The sequence below is a fragment of the Sorex fumeus genome, unplaced genomic scaffold, assembly GCF_029834395.1.
Source record: "Sorex fumeus unplaced genomic scaffold, SorFum_2.1 ptg000010l, whole genome shotgun sequence".
NCBI classification, from domain to species: domain Eukaryota; kingdom Metazoa; phylum Chordata; class Mammalia; order Eulipotyphla; family Soricidae; genus Sorex; species Sorex fumeus.
This window is the reverse complement of record NW_026606067.1, coordinates 35,617,951-35,633,986: the sequence shown is the minus strand read 5'-3', so window position 1 is coordinate 35,633,986 and position 16,036 is coordinate 35,617,951. Positions and strand designations below refer to the sequence as shown.

The following is a 16,036-nucleotide window of genomic DNA, read 5'->3' as shown; positions in this document are numbered from 1 at the left end:
CTGAGGGATCCGGATGCATTTCTGCCAAAAGCCACTGGGTTTTGAGATTTGTTCCTGAGTCCCTGGGATCATGGCCATTAAGCAGACTGATCAGAAGCAAGAGAGGCCATTTGTGGGAGACGACTCGAGGTCTTGTTGGGGTGAGGAGGAAAGGGCCGGCTCCACCCCCATCCGGTGAGGCCCCACATGTCTCATCACTGAGAGCCCAAACTTGATGGTCCAGTGGCCTCTGGAGGATGGCAGCCACCCAGCCGCCTGGGGGAGCAGGCAAAGGGACAGCACCCTTTTCCCCCTGGGGTGGTCCGGCAATAGTAACCTACTGCAGTTCCAGATGCATTTCTGCCAAAAGCTACTGGGTTCCAAGATTTGTTTCTGAGTTTCTGGGATCATGGCTGTTAAGCAGCTTGATCAGGAGCCAGAAAGGCCATTCATGGGTGACAAATCGGGGTCTTGTTGGGGTGGGGAGAAAAGGGTTCCATCCCGTGAGGCCCCACGTGACTTGTCACTGTGGGCCCAAACCTGACTGTCCAGTGGCCTCTGGGAGATGGCGGCCACCAAGCCGCCTATGGGGAAAAGGCAGAGGGACAGCACTCTTTCCACCCTGGGGTGTTCTGGTGACTGTAACCTACTGCGCAGTTTGGCCAAATTTCTGCCAAAAGCCATTGGGTTTAAAGATTTGTTTCTGAGTCTCTGGGATCATGGCCATTAAGCAGCTGGATCAGCAGCCAGAGAGGCTATTCATGGGTGGCCACTTGGCATCTTGTTGGGATGGTGAGAAAGGGCCAGCTCCACTCCCATCCCGTGAGGCCCCACGTGTCTTGTCACTGTGGGCCCAAACCTGACTGTCCAGTGGCCTCTGGAAGATGACAGCCACCGGGCCATCAGGGGGAACAAGCCAAGGCATGAAACCTTTTCCCACCTGGGTTGGCCCGGCGCTGATAACCTACTGCAGGGTCCAGAACGCATTTCTGCCAAAATCCATTGGGTTTCGAGATTTGTTTCTGAGTCTCTGGGATCATGGCCATTAAGCAGTCCAACCAGGAGCCAGAGAGGCCTTGCCTCCAATTATACAGCTTAGCCAGAGGTGTTTTGTGGGTGTGTTTCCCACATACCTAACTTTAGGCTGTTTACTTTTTTGGAAAACTTTGTCCCAAGTTTTTGGGGTCTGACCAAAGGCACAGCAGCAATTTTGGGGTATCTGGAAGTCTGTAGGTGCCATCAGACTGCTGATTGACCTGCTGGCGACACCATACCCCCATATGTTTTAAATTTCTGAAGAATCTGTTTTCCTTTCTGTCCTTTCACCTTTGATCTATTTTAACGTTTTCTCTTTTTTTCCCCATTGTGTATCTAGTTAAAGGTTTATATATTGTGTTTATTTTTTTTAAATTCAACTCCTGGTTTAATTGATTTTTTGAATTGCTTTCTTGGTTTCAATGTTGTTGATTTATACTCTCAATTTTTATTTTCCTTTTTCTACTGCTTTTTTTACTGTTCCTTCTCTGTGTTTTTGAGATGTGCATTTATGTCTTAAATTTGGGCTTTTTCTTCTTTCTTGATGTAAAACCTCATTGCTATGAATTTCCCATGTCATACAGCTTTTACTTTATCCATGGGTTCTGATAAGATATCTTCTTTATTATTAGTTTCAAGAATTGTTTCCTTCTTCCTTGATATCCTCTTGATCTAGTTGTTGTTTAGCAGTGTTTTGTTCAGCTTCCAAGAGTTGGAAGTTTTTCCTTTTTCTTTGGTTAATTTATTTTATACCATTATGGTATGAGAAGGTACTTTGTACAGTTTCTCTATTAGTTAAGTTTATGTATGTTTGAGTTATTTTCTTATATGTGATCTATCCTGGAGAATGTGTATTTTTGTTTTGATGGATAAAGAGCCTTGTATATGTCCAACAATTACAGCTTTTTTTCCTCATCATATAGGGCTCTGTCTCTTTACTGATATTCAGTCTGGTTGATCTGTCTAGTGGTGAAAGTCTAGCACTGAAGTCTCCTATGGCTATTGTGTTTCCATCAATTTGTCTCTTAAGGTTTGTGAGCAGAAGTTTTATGTCATTTGATGACCTTACATGTTAATTATAGTATTTCTTGATCTACTCTTCCCTTAACCAATACGTATTGTCCATCACTGTCTCTAATTACTTTCTTTATATTAAATGCTTGCTTGCTGTCAGGAGTGGGATTCGAACCCACGTCTCCAGGGGAGACTGCGACCTGAACACAGCACCTTAGACTGCTCGGCCATCCTGACTTGCCCGCTCGGCCATCCTGACTTGCTGGGGCTGGAGCAATAGCACAGCGGTAGGGCGTTTGCCTTGCACACAGCCAACATGGCGGACACGAGTTCGATTCCTCCGCCCCTCTCGGAGAGCCCAGCAAGCTACCGAGAGTATCTCGTCCGCATGGCAGAGCCTGGCAAGCTACCCGTGATGTATTCGATATGCCAAACACAGTAACAACAAAGTCTCCAATGGAGACGTTACTGGGCCTGCTCGGGCAACTCGATGAACAACGGGAGGACAGTATATTTTAAACAGTGTTTATATTAAATGCTATTTGGTTTGATATAAGTTGGCTATGCCAGCTTTGTTTTATAATTTTCAATTAGCCAGTATGATTATTTCCCACCCTTTCACTCTCAATCTACCTTTTGAGTTTAATTGTGTTTCTTGTAGACAACAGTTGATGAATTTTTTTTTCCTGATCCATCCAGCTACTCTTTGTATAGGGGAGTTTATTCTGTTGACAATGAGGATATTAATGACAAAAAGAGTTGTGTTGCCGTTTTTGCATGTATATATGTATGTGAAATCGAGTTGTTTTTGCAATTCTGTAGGCAGATATGTTGTTGTCTAGGGCTTTTTGGATTTGAGAATTGAGTGGTGTTTTTTTGGTCCAGGTCACAATGCAGGGGTAATGGGATAGGAAGAGCCCTTGATGAACCTAAGTGATAAAATAGGCCACCATCAGCATTATAGATCTATGGCGGGGGGGGGGGTGTTCTTGAGTTTGAGAGGAGGATGGCAGGGGTTACCTCAAGTCTGGGCTGCTCAGAAACAGGTCACAGATGGCACAGGAGCAATAGTACAAGAAGTTCATCTGTGTTTTTTCTAAGTATTTTATGACTTCAGGTTTAATATCTAAATAGGCTGGAGCGATAGCACAGCGGTAGGGCGTTTGCCTTGCACGCGGCCAACATGGCCAACCCGAGTTCAATTCCTCTGCCCCTCTCGGAGAGTCCAGCAAGCTACCGAGAGTATCTTGCCCACACGGCAGAGCCTGACCAGCTACCCATGACGTATTCGATATGCCAAACACAGTAACAACAAGTCTCACGGTGGAGATGTTACTGGGCCTGCTCGAGCAAATCGATGAACAACGGGAGGACCATGTCCAGTCCTTCCTTCCTTACCATTTTGTATTGAGTTTTATATTATGTCATAAAGTCATCTGTTTTCATTTCTTTGAAAGTCAGCAGTACAATATTCTAACATGTTTTATCTTTTTGTTTGCTGTTGTTTGGGGACCACGCCTGGCTCCCAGCACTGTTCTCCAGTATTACTCCTTGTGGTATTCGGGGATAAAGTTGTGCCGGGGATCACACTCAGGCCTCTTGCATGGAAAACAAGTGCTCAGCCCTTGGATCTATCTGTTTGGCCTAACACTATTTCATAAAGAGTCTTTCTTTCATACTCTTGGCTCTTCTATCATAAATTACATGTCCATATATATATATGTGCATTTGTTTCTTGGCTATCTGTTCTATTCCATTGGTCATAATATGGAACTTTCAACCAAATTTGGTTTTGAAAAGGGACTATCTTAGTAATAGTGTAGATCAGATGAATGGTATTTGCATGGATTATTTATAGAATTATTATTCCCAGGGGAAAGATGATAGATGTCTTTATTCAGATAATCTTAAGAGTCTTACTACTATTAACATAGAGAAAGTCATGCTAAGAGTGCTGAAAGATGAATTTTAAGACATAGTCAAAATCAATGTTAACCCCATTAGCATTAACGACACGTAACTGCTCTTTGTTGAAGTCTTCCTAGACTGTTACAGAAAAGAAGAGTAAAACGCAATGAGGAATATTAGGCAGATGTGTACATCATGCAGTCAGCATGTGCCAGTGTTAGCAGAAACCCAGGGGTGCCTGCCCAACTGCCCATATATCATGGAGCTCTCTCTCAGAGGAACTGGGTACTCTGCCAACTTGATTATCTGAGCTCCTTTTAGCTCTGAGATTCTGTAAGTGATGATTGAAATATTTTATGGTGTCAAAGAGAGTAGTCTTCAGATTTTGGTAGATCATGTCAAGAGAAATTATCTAAAGTGGTAAATTCTAAAGAAGGCCTTCAAGTTAAAAGAGGTAACGAACCCTTCAATAGTCTAGACTATCTGGAAATTTAGCTTCCAAGTAAATCCATCTAGATGTGGCAAAGAGTTTTTCTTAAGATTAGTGGGCATTCTACACTTGCGAGTCAGATCACCAGGACATTTATTTCATATCCTTTTCTTTTTTGATGCTATTTCAATTCTCCTATGTATTAACTAGGAAGTAAGTTCCTGGAAGTAAGTCCTAAAATAAGTTTAACACTACACTATAAGCTGCCAGATTAGTTCCTAAATGGTTGTGAGTTAGGACAAGTCTAGAGAGTAGGTTGGCCCAGCTATATGGATGACTGAGGATTGAACCTGTGTCAATGGTGTGTAAGGCAAGGCAACTATCCTTCCTGTTCTGTCTTTCCACATGTTTTAAATTATTTTAATTATTTAAAAAATGTCATTTATTTCAGGGGGCCTCCCAAGTGGTACTCAGTAGACCTGGTGTCCACACTGGTGATTTGTAGGCCCTTGAAGTTCAATGCAAGGGCCTGAGAATGCATTGCTACTTGGGCCCTGGGATGCTGGGGATTACTAGGTAGCAGTATTCCGGGGCTTCCAAAACATACTCGGCAGTGAACAGAGGCCTCAGGGGATGCTGTTGTAGAGTATGTTTTTACTATTATAAAAATAATCATATTTTTATTAATTTAATTTTAACATTTTGGGGCTTGGGGCCACACCAGTGGTGATCAGGGCTTCCTCTTGGCTCTGTGCAAAAGGATGTATGGTGCCAGAGATCGAACCTGGGCTGGTCATGTGCCAGGCAAGCATCCTATCTGCTGCAGTATCTCTCGGGCCCTTTCAATAAACATATATTTAATAGGGAAGTTTATAGGAAGAGAAACAGAGGAGCGATACAAAACTAAGGTGGAGAGAAAGGCTGTAAAGTTGGGCAGGTGTTTTTTATTCAGCATTTATTATTGTCTGACTCACAAGCACAGACTGTTCTAGCTAGGGGAATGTCCATCACTTGATTTTAATGTGATTGATGCATACTGATTTTAAATGGTAATTCAATTCTTTATTAATTAGTTATCAAAATGATTCAATGAGTTAGAGAATGAGGTAGGGTAAAGTTAGGTACCAGTAAAGGTTATTATTTTATGAAATTTTTGTTTTAATCCTAAATATGTAAAAAAGGCAATAAATATGGAAATGGGTGTGCAATGCATTTCTGTGCATTATGTTCCAAAATGTGAGAGCAACTATCTTTCAATGGGATAGCAAACTTTCTATGAAGAACCAGAGAGTAAATACTTCAGTTTTTACAGATGGGGTATAGTCCCTGAAGCTTATTCTCCTTTGTGTTGTCAGTCTATTTGGAGGGCACTTACTTTGTTTTTAATTGAGGAAGCATTGGTTTTTAACACTGCTAAGTTTTAGTTACATGGCTTTATACTTTCACGTCTGTTTATATTACATTGTGATCAACACAAAATTTAGTTTCTCAAAAAAATAGTAATACATCTAGTTTCTCAAACACTGATCTGTGATCTGAATGAGCTAAGAGTGCTGGGGAAGGAACCTTGGAATAAAGGTGAAGAGATCTTGGCATTCCAGTGGCTGGCCTGGTGCAGCAGCCCTGTAAATAGGAGATGATAATGTTTGTATTATTATAGGGGAAAAATCCTAGCTCCCTTTGAAGAAGTGTAAAACAAAAGATTTCAGATGATGTAAGCCAATGGTAACTCAGTAAAAACAAATTTAAGTCTAGCTTTCATCTGCTACCATATAATTAGCCCCCTTGGCTTGCTTCCCCCATTCTTATGCCCCTTTCCCCTCTAAGATTTTGGTTTTGCTTTGTATGCTTTTTTTTGTTTTCAATCTTCCACATGAGTGAAATAATGTGGTATTTGTTTTTTCTCTGTCTGATGTAGTTTACACAGCAAAATCACCTCAAGGTCAAGGCATGATATTCTTAGCCAGCAATTTTTTTTTATAATTTATTTCTTTATTGAATCACTGTGGGAAAAGTTACAGAGCTTTCGGGTTTAGGTCTCAGTCATGTAAATATCAAACACATTTCCCTTTACCAATACTTGTTTTTAACCGCAAACCCCAATAGAACCCCACCTCCCACCCCTCCCAATTCCTGTGAGGCAGATGAGTTCTAGTTAATACTCTATTTACTTTGACTAGATACATTGTTTCGATAGAAGATGCACAATTATTGTTTAGAGTTTACAACCCCCCCCACCCCCATCAGACATGCTAAAACAGCGTTGTAAAATGATTAGCTTTCTACAGCTGGGTTTAAGAATAAAATGATGTCACGCGGTCGCAATAGCGCGCGCGCGCGGTTTTGGATTTCTGCTATTTTACTTAAAAGTTAGATAGTTAAGAGATTGGTTTCTGTGCTCTGGAGTCGTGGCCGTGCTGGAGAGCCGCTCGTGGGGGGCAGCTGGTGACCTCGGTCGGGCATGAAGGACGGCCCAGAACGCCCCCCTTCCCATGAGGCCCCTGCCGCCCCCCGCCCCCGGCTCAAACCTGCTGTCCACAAGGCTCCCGTGCGGCCGCCATCTTTCTTTCCAGAAAGGATTGGGCGAATGGAGCAACACCCTTTCCCCTCCGGGCAGGCATGCTGGCGTGGTTTAACACATAGTCCATTTGCTTTTCTGCTCCAAGCGGGTGGCTTTCTGTGCTAAGTCCTTGTGCTTCCGGGGCCGTGGCCGTGCCGGAGAGCCGCTCGTGGGGGGCAGCTGGTGACCTCGGTCGGGCGTGAAGGACGAGCCAGCAAATTTTCAACTTTACTTTTCTATTTTTAGTTTAGTAGTATTTTTGTGTGTCTATGAACAAAATCTTCTATTTGTTGTTCAATTAGCACTTAAGTTGTTTCCCTGTCTCAGCTATTGTTAATAATGCTGCAATGAGCATAGAGTAAGTGGATTCATATGTGTGTGGCAGGGGGGGGGAGGGTAGTAGTGTTTGCTGATTTGTTTGTTTTTGTAACTCAGAAGTGGAATCATGATCATGACCATCCTGTTGTTCGTCGATTGCCTCGAGCAGGCCCCAGTAACCTCTCCTTCGTCCTAGGCCTGAGATTTTTAAAAAGTGCCATATTCAAGGCTCTTTCAGGCTTAGGAGAATGAGACCCATCATTCTTACTGGTATTTGGCATATTGGGTATACCACGGTGAATTTGCCAGAGTCTGCTGTGGGGGCAGGTTACATTCGGTAGCCTGCCGGGATTGACCAAAGTAAGAATGAGATAAGATGTCATGGAAGGTAGAGGATCTGGGTGGAGGATCCTCAGCCCCGATCCGAGCAGGCTTGGAGATCTCAGCCCCGGGACCCGCATGCCTTTGTTCCTCTGCCGGTACCTTCATGCGTGTGGAGAGTGGTCTCAGCATGGTGGTGGCTGGCTCTGGAGGTCTTCGGCTGCCAGAGCTCTGGTCGGGGTGGGGAGGGAAACTCAACCTGCCCCCCCCCCCCCAAAGGGGCCCCAGCGAGGACAGCCAGGCGCGGGGGCAGGAGACTCTGAGCTGTTCTCTTCTGGGAGCAGGGTTTTATAGTCTCTGGATCTTGGCTGTTGATGTAGAATGATGATCATAAATGGTGATTGTATTTTTAAAATTGTATTTTATTGTTTTTGTTTTGTTTGTGATTTGGGGCCACACTTGGTATTTTGTATATATATATATATATATATATATATATATACACATATATATATGTGTGTGTGTGTGTTTGTGTGTGCATTATGTATATATATATCCTTAGACTATTCCATTAATTTCAAGATAGCTCCCTCTGAACTGTCAAAACATTTTAATAATATGTAAAAAAATATACAGGATTTACTACTGTATCCACACAGGAATCACTCCTGGTGGTGCCTGGGGACCATACGCAGTGCCAGGAATCAAACTAGGGTCGGTGGAGTGCAAAGCAAGCACCTTTCCCCTTGTATTAGCTCTCCGAACCCTAAAGTTGTTGTTGTTGTGTTGTTGTTGTTGCTGTTGTTGCGAGGGGGTTGGGAGCCACACCTGGCATTGACTCTGTGCTCCCAGATCACTTTTGGCAGTGTTTTGGAATGATGCGTGGTGCTGGAGATGGAATCACGGTCAGCTTCAGCAAAGCAAACACCTTAACCCCTGAACTATCTTTCCAGCCTGGAGATTTAAAAATTTTAAAGTATCTCAACACATTTTTCACAGTGGTCAGACTAATTTATAACACCACAAATAGTGGATTAGTATTCCCTTTTCTCCACTTTCCTCACCATCACTTGATCCTTATCCTTTAATATTTGTAAGTAAGGACTATACCTGGCAATGTTGAGATCCACTGATACTTTGAGGACACAAGGGTCATATGATGTGAGATTCAGGTGACATCAGGGCCATATCTGAGCAATTTGGTGCCCAGGGATTGAGCTCAGAGATTTGTATAAGCTAGGCATGTGCTCTCTCTCTCTCTCTCTCTCTCTCTCTCTCTCTTTTACAAATAATAACCTTTATTGTAACTGTTTTTTCTTTTTTTAAAAAATTTTTATTAGGGAAACACCATGAGGTACAGTTATAGACTTATAAATTTTTGTGCTTGGGTTTCAGTTATACAATGATCAAGTACCCATCCCTCCACCAGCGCCCATCCTCCACCACCACGGGTCCCAGCATCCCTCCCACCCCCCATACCCCCCAGCCCACCCTGCCCCTGTGGCAGAGCATTTCCCCTTGACTTGGGCTGGAGCGATAGCACAGCGGGTAGGGCGTTTGCCTTGCACGCAGTCAACATGGCCGACCCGAGTTCGATTCCTCCGCCCCTCTCAGAGAGCCGGCAAGCTACCGAGAGTATTCGATATGCCAGACACAGTAACAACAAAAGTCTCCAATGGAGACGTTACTGGGCCCGCTCGAGCAAATCAACAATCAACGGGAGGGCCTTTACCTTTACCTTTACCTTTGGAGGCCAGCCACACGTGCTAGGGGAAAAGGAAGCTCAGATAGAGAAGAGAGCACCAAATAAAGGGTGTTGTGAGGATCCTCCCAGGGTGGGAGAAGCATGCTGAAAGTAGTCTATAGACCAAACATGATTGCCACTCAATGCCTCTCTTGCAAAACACGGTACCCAAAAGAAGAGAGAGAGAACAATGTGCTCTGTCTCTTGAGCCATCGGGCTCTCTTGAGCTTCTCTTTCTTAGTTTTTTATAATAACAGGTGTGAGATGACACCAGTAACAGATGAGCACTTGTCCCTTCTCACTTGGTTTGTCATTCTTTTTTTTTTTCCCTTTATTTTATTTTATTTTTTTTAAAGTTGTAGATTTACAATTTTTTGTGCTTTGGTTTCAATTATACAATGATCAGATACCCATCCCTCCACCAGTGCCCATTTCCCACCACCATGGATCCCAGTATCCCTCCCACCCCCCATCCCCCCATCCCCCCGTCTCTGTGGCAGGGCAATCCCCTGTGTTCTCTCTCTCCTTTTGGGTGTTGTGGTCTGCAAAAGAGGCATTGAGTGGCAAACATGTTCAGTCCACAGTCTACTTTCGACATGCATCTCCCCTCCTGGGAGGATCCTCCAAACATCCTTTATTTGGTGCTCCCTTCTCTATCTGAACTGCCCTTTCCTCTAGGATACCCGGCTGGCCTCTAAGTTATGGAGTAATCCTCCTGGTGCTGATCTCAGCTATTCTTGGGTATTAATCTCATACTTTGTTACTTTATATCCCCCAGATGAATGCAATCTTTCTATGTCTATCCCTCTCTTTCTGACTCATTTCGCTTAGCATGATACTTTCCATATTGTACCACTTGTATGTAAATTTCATGACTTCATCTTTTCTAAGAGCTACATAGTACTCCATTGTGTAGATGTACCAAAGTTTCTTTAACCAGTCATCTGTTCTTGGGCATTCAGGTTTCTTCCAGTTTCTGGCTATTGTAAAGAGGGCTGCAATGAACAAACAAGTGCAGATGTCACTTCGACTATACATTTTTGCCTCTCTGGGATATATTCCCAGGAGTGGTATTGCTGGGTCAAATGGGAGCTCAATTTCTAATTTTTTGAGAATCGTCCATACTGTTTTCCAGAAGGGCTGAACCAGTGGACATTCCCACCAACAGTGAAGGAGTGTCCCTTTCTCGCCACATCCTTGGTCATCCATTCTAAACTGTACTCTGCGGTATCTTATTGAAGTTTTTATTTATATTTGTAACATCTTTTCATATTAATCATATTTCTTTGTTTTCTCTTAACTTTTTAAGAAACATGCTCAAATCTTTTGCTCCCAATTTTTAGAAATTGAATGTTCCTGTTATTATTGATTTGTGAAAGATCTATATGCATTTCCTTTACAAGTTATTCCACTTATTTCTGATTTCCATATTTCTCAAGAGAAGTTCAGCCTTTTGAACTATTGTTTCCCCTTAAGTAATGCACTTTCTTCTTTTCAGTATTCTGCCTTTATTTTCTAGCATTTTGTTTGGTGGGTGTATCCTTTTTAAGATTCATTGAATATCTTGAATCTGCAAGTTTATGTTACCAAATTTGAGAAATTTTCAACCATTGCTTCTTCAGACTTTTTGTTGCACTTCCCTCTTTGCCCTCTTATGTTTCCTAAGACAAATATTATCTTACTGTATTGCCCCACGAATCTGGAGAAACGTTATGTTTTTTCTTTGTTTTTCCTTTTCCTCCTTCTTCAGATAGGATCATTTATGTTTAAGGGCTGGAGTGATAGCACAGCGGTAGGGCTTTTGCCTTGCATACAGCCAACATGGCCGACCCGAGTTCGATTCCTCTGTCCCTCTCGGAGAGCCCGGCAAGCTACTGAGAGAATCTCGCCCGCACGGCAGAGCCTGGCAAGCTCCCCGTGAAGTATTCGATATGCCAGACATAGTAACAACAAAGTCTCCAATGGAGATGTTACTGGGCCCACTCGAGAAAATCGATGAACAACGGAAGAACCGTGACCGTGATGTTTAAGAATCATTAAGATTACTGAGTCTTTCCATTCTCATAGAAATTACAGTATTTAGCCTATCGAGTAAAAATTTTATAATTGTTTTATCAATGTGAATTTTTCTCTTTGGATATATATTATATATGTATCTACGTATATATGTACAAATCTATCCTTCAGACTATTTTTTTCATTCATTTCAAGATAGCTTCCTCTTAATTGTCAGAACTTTTTAATAATATGTAAAAAATAAATTTGGCAGTGATAGCCATAGATTATAATTTTCTTGTGAGCTGAGATTTTTTTTTATTTTTTTGTAGACCAAGTCAGTCTTTGTTCAAGAAGTTTTGAATATCAAATGACTTTGAGTCTCTTTTTAATATCATGGGTAATTAGATTGTGTTCTAGCTAGCAGTTGGCTGCCTTCTGATTTTCAGTTAGAAAATTCCAACTCGCTTTCTGATTTTATATTTACCAAAATCAGCTTGATGTTCAGATATGACCACCCCCCCGCCCCCCACATATGTGCTCCCCCTAGTGGCTAATCTGGACAATGCTTTACTTCTTTGCTTCTGCACTTGTTTAAATTTATTGATGCAAGGTCAGTTTGGAAGTAAACTAGAAGTTCATAAATAGCTTCATAGAGTTGCTTTTTCTAGACCCTCCCTCTCTTTTTCGTTCCACCTGGTTTCGTTCTTTAGTTCTGTAGCCAGAGAGGTGAAATTTTGAGTTAATTTATCCTAGCCAGCCACATAATGTATACAAGGGCACTTTTGTCCAGAACTAAGTAGCATTTAGGGCATTTGCATCACCCTCTTGGAACTATAGTTCTTTTAGTAGGAGTGGAAAGTTGGAGGCTCCTCACTGACACTCCTGTCATTGCAGGAGGTCCTTTTCTTTCTCCTCAAGCTTGAAATAGAGACTTCGAAGTTCTCATTACTTGAGCCATTGCCCATTTCCAAGTTTTCCCACCAGCAGAAAAAAAGGTGTGCGTGGTGTGTGTGTTGGGGTGGGGGGAGGTAGGAGGAAGGTGAGATCTCCCCACCTTGATTAGATGGAATATCAAACTGTTTATCCTCAGTGCTGATCCTTCCAAACTTAGATCTTATTTAATTGTTCTTAGTTACATTTATTTTTTCTTTCTGTTTATAGATCACATTGCATAAATTTATCATTAAGAAATTCACTGTATCACTGTATCACTGTTATCCCCGCTGTTCGGCGATTTACTCAAGCGGGCGCCAGTAACATCTCCATTCATCCCAGCCCTGAGATTTTTGCAGCCTCTCCTTACTCGTCTTTCTCAATGATTGGAGGGTCTTAGAGGGTCAGGGGAACGAGACCTGTTATAGTTACTGGTTTTGGCATATCGAATGCGCCACAGGGAGCTTGCCAGTTTCTGCCCTTATGGATGGGATACTCTCGGTAGCTTGCCTAGTTCTCCGAGAGGCATATATGTATATATATGTGTGTCTATATATATACATATTTATATACACACACACACACATATATATATATATATGTATATATATATATATGTGGAGCAGTAGCACAACGGTAGGGCGTTTGCCTTGGGTGCAGCCGGCTTGGCTGAGCCAGTTTTGATTCCTCCGTCCCTCTCAGAGAGCCGAGCAAGCTACCAAGAGTATCACACCCACACGGCAAAGCCTGGCAAGCTCCTGGTGACGTATTCTATATGCCGAACACAGTAACAACAAGTCCCACAATGGAGATGTTACTGGGCCCACTCGAGCAAATTGATGAGCAATGGGAGGACAATGCTACAGTGTATGTATGTATATATATAATATTTATACATATAAATATATTTTTCTCTCTATGATTTGTTGCCTGCTGTTTGAACTCCATCGAACATGGTGTGGTAATTATGGAAAATGGGTAGGAAGTGTCTTATGATGTGTCTGGAAAGCAGTCATTGGATAGTAGAGGTCGGGTACCAGGGCTGGATCCCTTGGGGTGGGAAGGGCTCTCGCCCATCCCCCTCTGGGGCGCCCCGAGTGAAAACAGCCTGGTGAGGAGTCCCCATTAAGAAATTAATTATCTTTCATTGTAAATAGTATCTCAAAAATTCCACGTTCCAATTGTGCACTGCAGGCATAAAGAAATACAGTTCATGTTTCATATTGGTCTGCTATACAAGAACCTTGTAAATTCAGTTAATAGTGGCTCTTTTTTAAAAATTAGAAAATAAAGATTTTTTTGTAGATAATTATGTGATGTGTGTATAATGACGATTTAACTGTTTTGTTTCTAATATATGTTCTTTTTTTTGTTTCATTGTTGTTATTATGGTTCTTTTGCCTTACCATTGGTTAAGATCACCAGCAAAATCTTTAGTAGCAGTGATGAGAATGAACATCTTTGCCTTGTTCCTAGTCATTAGAGAAAAGTATTTCACTTTTTGTTAATATATTTTAGGTAGGCTTTTTGTAGGTATTTTTTTACATTGATGAAAGTCTTTTCTATTTATAATTAATTGAGAAGTTTTACTGGGAATGGGTATTGAATTTTGTGAAGTTTTTGTATATTAAATTTTTTTCTGTAATAGGGTGAAGAGCGCTGCTTAATTGCCAACTTTTATTATTATTGTTGTTGTGGTTTCTTTTTTGGACACAGTCAGCTCTGCTCAGGGCTGTTTCTTGGCTTTGTACTCAGGGATTACTTCTGATGGAGCTTAGGTGGTCATATGTGGTACTGAGGATTGAATCCAGGTCCACCACATGCAAGGCAAGCACCTTTCCCAACTATCACTTCAGTGCTAATTATCAATTTTTAAACCAACCTTGCATTCTTAAGATAAACCCACATCATCATTATCCATTATCCATTTTGTTTTCATCTTGGTAGCTTATTTCTTTCAAGGAATTGTCCAATTTATAATATAAAGTTATTCGTAATGTTTTAATTATTCACTTAATATTATTTCAGTGTCTACAGGATTTTTGTTTTCATTCATTTTTCATATTAATATATTTTCTAATAAATCGCGTTTATTTGATTTCTTTCATTTTTAAAATTTTGAATATCAGGATACACACATTATACATTATAGGTTATATAATAGCATACTTGTATATATAGCATTCTTTTTTCAAGATTATATTATTTCTTTTTCAAGATGATTATGTTTTCCAAACTATTTTTTGGATACTATCCTGAGCTATATTGACATTTATAAAGCTATACATGTATAATAAATACAACTTGATGAATTTGGGTCAGCACTTGTGAACCATCACCATCTTTACCTCCATGATTGAAAGATATATACTGAAGCTATCTATCCGCACCATGAGTTTCTATCTTCTTCATTTGTTTCTATTTTTGTGACAGTGTCTTTTGGCTGAAAGAGTAAGTACATGAGATACTCTTTGTGTAAATATTATTTAGCTAATATTTAGGCAAATGTTTACTCCTAGAACATGTATGCAAAAATAGTTTTATTGACTAGAATTATTGCTGTACAGCATATCTCTAGGACCCACCCATATTGCATAAGCAAAACTTCAATCCCTTTAACTAACTTTCCCTTCCCATCTCCTGTAGTCCCTGATAACCACTGTCCAAGGGTCTAGGGTAGCATGTGAATCATCAGCCACTATGAAAAACAGGCTGTCCATTCGTTAATACGTTTAAAGAATTTAAATTTGCCACTTCTGGATACATTGTCAAATGGATTTACATCAAGACTGTGAAGAGCTATCTGCACTTCATCTAATCTAGGATAGTTCCACCTATTCTTTTAGCTAGTTCATTAATCAATATTTAATCTTTTTTTAAAGAATCAGCTTTTGGTTTCACTGAATGTTCTATATTGTTTTTCTGTTTATTTGTTTATTTGCTTTTTTAAACTCTATTGAGTTCTACTCTTCTGTATTCCTTTATTTAGGTTTAATTTGTTCTTTCTTTTTTCTTAAGACAGAAACTGATCACTGGTTTCAAAATGTATCTTCCCCAGAGAAGCATTTAAAGCTAAAAAATCTTCTCAGAAGAACATTTATTTTAGAACATTTTATCACCTCAGAAATCAGGCTGCCTCTTAAACTCAAAAGCATTTTATGGTTATTAGTGTCCTCTCTTGTTTTCTTTAGTGATGCACACCATAATGATTTATCGTATTGCTGTCCTTGAATATGCAAAAAAAACCTCTAGTATACAATTGTTATGAAGGTTGCTTAACAAATAGTTCACTTGATCACTTGATCACCTGACATCCCATTACTCATCGATTTGCTCGGGCAGGCGCCAGTAACATCACCATTAGCCCTGTCGCATGCTAGTGTAGGATAATGGCATCTGCTCGCTCCAGGAACACAAATAGCCTCAAACCATTTGTTCATATATCTCAATTGAGTGAAGCATGATACTCCAAGCATAACTCTTTTGATTCCTCTTTGGATACCCGAATAGTGTTCTCATCCTGTTTGCAGAGGGCCCAGGTCTCTGAGGCGTATGTTAATGCAGGAAGAACAGTGGAATCAAGACATGTGCTGGAGCCGTAGGTTCTTCGTCCTCTTAGCTATTACTTTGATGCTCCTAAAGGGGTTCCAAGATGCTCTCTTCCTCCTGCGCAACTCAGGTGCCATGTTGTTCATCATGTTGAGTTCTCGACCTAAGTACACAAAACTGCTGCATTCGGAGATGTTCGTTCCGTTTAGAGCAAATGGAATGTCAGGAATGAGTCTTTTTTTCATGA

The 16,036-nt window shown here is 41.1% G+C and overlaps 1 protein-coding gene and 1 non-coding gene across 3 annotated transcripts in view; one reads left to right on the top strand and one right to left on the bottom strand.

Annotated features, from left to right (window-relative positions):
• Positions 1-16,036, top strand: part of PLD1 (phospholipase D1) — a 226,047-nt gene that overhangs the window by 99,124 nt on the left and 110,887 nt on the right. The window lies entirely within an intron of this gene.
• On the bottom strand, positions 2,183-2,265 carry TRNAL-CAG (transfer RNA leucine (anticodon CAG)). Its single transcript has one exon. It is a non-coding gene; the product is annotated as a tRNA-Leu (tRNA).